This window comes from Callospermophilus lateralis, chromosome 20, assembly GCF_048772815.1.
Source record: "Callospermophilus lateralis isolate mCalLat2 chromosome 20, mCalLat2.hap1, whole genome shotgun sequence".
Lineage (NCBI taxonomy): Eukaryota > Metazoa > Chordata > Mammalia > Rodentia > Sciuridae > Callospermophilus > Callospermophilus lateralis.
The window spans coordinates 15,451,001-15,456,053 of NC_135324.1; positions in this window are offsets into that span (position 1 = coordinate 15,451,001).

Sequence of the window (5,053 nt, forward strand, 5' to 3'; positions counted from 1 at the left end):
AGCAGATAGAAGACTAGTGAAAACTCAGGAAGAGACAGAGTTGGAGAGGAGGCAGCTAATATTTCATAGTCATGTTTTGTGCAAAGAGATTTGCTTGCAATTTCACTGAAGGTCCTTCAACAACACAAGGCACAAAAAAACCACAAGGTTGTTTTTACCAATTCAATGCTCAAAAACCAGCTGACTCAGAATCTAGGCAAGCAGCAGAAACTGAAAATAAAATATTTTATTATCCTTTCTAAAATGTCTCTCTCAGAATCTTGCCATTATGGATCCCTAAAGGCTATGTGAGCAACTGACAGAACAATTACATCATGACTACCACTTGTCCTGACTTAACCAACTCTGTTGGGAAGAGCCCACTCATCTACTTCATGCTGACTTTATATATTAGTCTGGGGACTCCTTTTTGTTATTAAACATTATAATAAAAATTGGTTTTCAGGATCTAGTGAGCAAATAAAAGGAGCCTAATACATATAGTTTCACTGTATGTAGAAGTGGGAGTCTTCTTGTGAACAATTGCAAGGTATCTTTCCACATATAATAATGTAAATGGTATTTCCTAGAGTTGCACAGTACACATCTTATAGCTCTACCCTTAGAGGCCCTGCATATGTCCTCAGCTTTGTGAAATAGAAAATGATTTGCTAATGACTACCTGTTCTTCATCTTATTTTATAGTTAGTACCAGGCTCTATATTGCTTCACATTTGCTTAATAAATTACCACTTCATGTGAAAATTCTATAGGACATAAGGAGTATCATTACCCTATGAAGCCTTCTAAATAGGATATTGATATAACCAGGGTTAAAGCAGTTTCTGTGAGGTAAGGATGATAATCATGAGCTGAAAGTGTGTGGTTTGGATGGGTGTTGGAGTGAAAAATCTTCTTGTATATCCTCTGATGCTGTGATGCTGTTCTGTGGTTTAAAGTGGCATGACTTGGTTGAAATTCCAAGACAGTATAGATTTATCTGTTACATTAGAGTTTTTGAAAAATATCATTTGTATTTTACTAGGTATGTTTAATTATGTTTGTATTTGTGACATGAATTTTTATTATCCTCCCATTTAGATTAGAAACTCTTTGAAAATATTCAATGCCCTTTTTAGCATTTTCCATAATTCCTAGAATCCCTTAGTCAAACATGGATCAAATTACATGTGCTTTAGTATCATTGATTAGATGGTTTATTATCCTATTGTGAAAGAATGAGTCATTGTCACAGAATTAATTATCAAATACCTTTTTTCCATAAGTTTGTTTGTGCATTATAGTTGTACATACTGGTGGGAGTTTTTATTACATATTCATACATGCACATAATATAACAATATGATTTGGCCAATATCATTCACCAGTATTTCCTCTTTTCTCCCCATGACACCCCTCCTCTCCTTGTTCCCTTAATCCTACATTACTGATCTCTTTTCAGTTCTCATGAAATTCTCCTCATACACACCTTTCTTTTTCTATTTCTTCTATAGATTGCAAATAGGAGAGAAAACATGACCCATGGTTTTCTGAAATTGGCTTGTTTAACTTAAACTTGTCCAGTTCCATCCATTTTCCTGTAAATGACATAATTTAATTGATCTTTATGGCTGAATAAAACTCAATTGTGTATATATACAATTTTTTTTATCCATTCATCCATTGATTGGTACCTGAGATGATCCCATGAATGACCTAGACACGGATCAAAATAGTTTGGCTATTGTGAATTGTGCTGCTATAAACAGGCGAATGCATGTGTCCTTATAGTATGCTGACTATTTATTTATTTTTGGTATTTAGGATAAATACCAAAGAGTGCTATAACTGGGTCATATGGTGATTCCATTCCTAATTCTTTTTTTTTTACTTTTAATTGGTTCTTTTTAGTTATATGTGACATTGAGATTCATTTTAAAATAATTATAAAAGCATATAATATAATTTGTTCTAATTCAGTCAGGAAAGTGATTGATTTGTATTTATTGATCTTGTATCCTGCTATTGTACTGAATTTGTTTATCAGCTCTAGAAGTCTTCTGGTGGATTTTTTTTTGTGGGGGAGGTCTCTTAAATATAGGAACATATCATCACCAAATAGCTATAATTGGAGGTTTTCTTTCCATATTTGTATTCCTATGATTTTTTTCTCTTGCCTAATTGCTGTAGCTAGAGTTTCAAGGACTATGTTGAATAGGAGTGATGAAGGTGTGCATGCTTGTCAATTTCTGTTTTTAGAGGAAATGCTTTCATTTTTTCTCCATTCAATATAATGTTGACCTTGACTGTATCATATACAACCTTTACAATTTTGATTAATCTTCTATCCCTAGTTTCTCTAGTGTTTTAAATGTGAATGGGTGTTGTACTTTGTCAATTGCTTTTTCTGTTTCTATTGAGATTATTCTTAACTCTATTTATGAAGTGAATTATTTTATTGATTTGCCTAAAAAATGGTGCTCTTTCTTTTTAATGTGTTTTTGTACACAATTTGACAATATTTTATTATATTTTTTGCATCTATGTTCATCAAGAATATTGGCCTGAATTTTTCTTAATGTGTATCTGTCTGCTTTTGGTATCAGGGTGAAATTGGCTTCATTGAATAAATTTGGCAGTGTTCCCTCCTTTTCTATTTCACGGAATAATTTCAGGAGGATTGATATTAGTTCCTCTTTAAAGGTCTAGTGGAACTCTACTGAGAATCTGTCTGGTCCTGGGCTGTTAGTCCTGGTTCTTTGTTGGAAGCTTTGGATACTTGCTTCAATTTCTTAACTTACATATTGATCTATTTAGGTTTTCTAAATTCTCATGGATTGAATTTGGTAGGGTCATGTTTCTAGGAATATGTCATTATCTTTAAGATTTTCTAACTTACTGGAGTGTATATTTTCAAAATAGTTTTGTGATATTCCTCTGGATGTCAGGAGTGTCTATGGTGATATTCCCTTTTTAATCTCCATTTTTATTTATTTGAGTCTTAATTTGACTAAGGGTTTATCAATCCTGTTTGTTCTCTCAAAAAAACCCAACTCTGTTTTATTGATCCTTTGCATTGTTTTCTTATTTGTAATTTCATTGGTTTTGGCTCTGATTTTAATTATTTCTTGTCTTATCCTGACTTTGGTGTAGTTTTATTCTTTTTCTAGGACCTTGAAGTGTAATATTAGATCATTTATTTAGTGTCTTTCTATTTTTAAAAAATATTAACTCATTGCTATAAACTTTCTACTTAGAACTTCATGCTGTCCTAGAAAGGAATTATCTGTATTTTTGTAATTTCTAATATTATTTTTTGTGACCTAACCTAGGATCTATTTTAGAAAACATTCCATGCACAGCTGAAAAGAATGTGAATTCACTGATTAATGGATGCAATAGTCTATAGGTGTATGTTAGTTCCATTTGGTCAATAGTATTTTTTTAGATCTTATTTTTTGCATGATCTGTCTAGTGATGAGAGAGGTATGTTGAAGTCATCCAGTATTATTATATTGTGGTCTGTTTGATTCTTGATGTTTAGAAGAGTTTGTTTTATTTACATATATGCACCATTGTTTTTGGCATCAATATTTACAATCTTGTTGGATGATTCCCTTAACTAGTATGAAGTAATCTTCTCTGTCTCTTCTGATTAATTCTGACTTGAGGTACACTTTGTCTGATATATTAATGGTTACCCTGCTTGTTTATAGCTACCATTTGCTTGATATATCTTTTCTATTCTTTTACCTCCATCTGTGAATATCTGTGTAAGATGTGACTTTTAGGAACAACATAATGCTGGGTCTTACTTTTTCATCCAATCTGCCAACCTATGTCATTTGACTGAAGAGTTTAGACCATTTACATTCCATATTATTATAGAGAGATGACTTTTATTTCTTACCATTTTGATTTATTTCTTGATTTTTAATTCAGACTCGGTTTTCTTTAATTGACTATTCTTTTAGTGTAATTATATCCCTGTGGTGTTTTTCATTGTTATTTTTCATTTCTTCTTAATGAGATATTTTCATTGAGTATGTTTTTATAGTAAAGGCTTTGTGGTTATGAATTCTTTTAGTTTATTTATCATGGAAGGTTTACATTTCATTTTCAGTTTTGAAGGCTATTTTGCTGGGTATGGCAACCTTGATTGGCACTCATTTTCTTTCAGAGATCTGGTATATATTATTCTGAGGCTTTTTGGCTTTTTGGGTCTGGGTTGAGAAATCAGTTGAAATCCAAATTGATTTATCTCTAAATATGATTAATTATTTTTCTCTTACAGCTTTGAAAATTGTATCCTTATTCTGTATATTAGGCATTTTTATTACAATGTGTATTGGAGTAGATCTATTGTCATTCTGAATATTTTGCGTTCTATATGCCTCTTATATTTGAATTTCTATTTCATTCCTAGGATTTGGAAATTTTTCTAATAATATTTCATTGAAAAGATTGTTCATTGCTTTAGTTTGTATTTTACAGCCTTCATTTACCCCAATGATTCTTTTTGATATTATTCTAGAGTTCTTGAGTATGCTGGTAATGGTCTCTTAACATCTTTTCTTTATGGGCCATTTTGTTTTCAAGATTCTATGCTTTGTCTTCAAGTCCTTAAAATCTATTTTCAAAGTGGTCTAATCTGTTAGTAATGCTTTCCTTTGAATTTTTAATTTGGTTTATTAAATCTTTCTTTCTAGGATTTCCATTTGATTCTTTTTCAGCATATCTCTTATGGAAGTGATCATTCCATTTTTGATTTCTAATTTCTAATTTCACCCCTTATATGTTCTTTTAGCTCACTGGACATTCTAACTATGAACTTTCTAAATTGCTTCTCTAACATTTCCTTCACTGTGGTGTGGATAGTTAATTGTTAAGATGTTATGAACTGTTTGGGTGGTTTGTTCCCTTGTTTTTTCATATTGTTTGTATATCTAGCTTTCTATTGGGATGATTGTTGATTTTTCTTTTAAGTAAGGGACTACTTCCGTGAGCTTCTTTCTCTTAAGAGTCCTGGATTGGGTGACTATTCAGGCATTAATGCTTTAATTCAATATAAGGC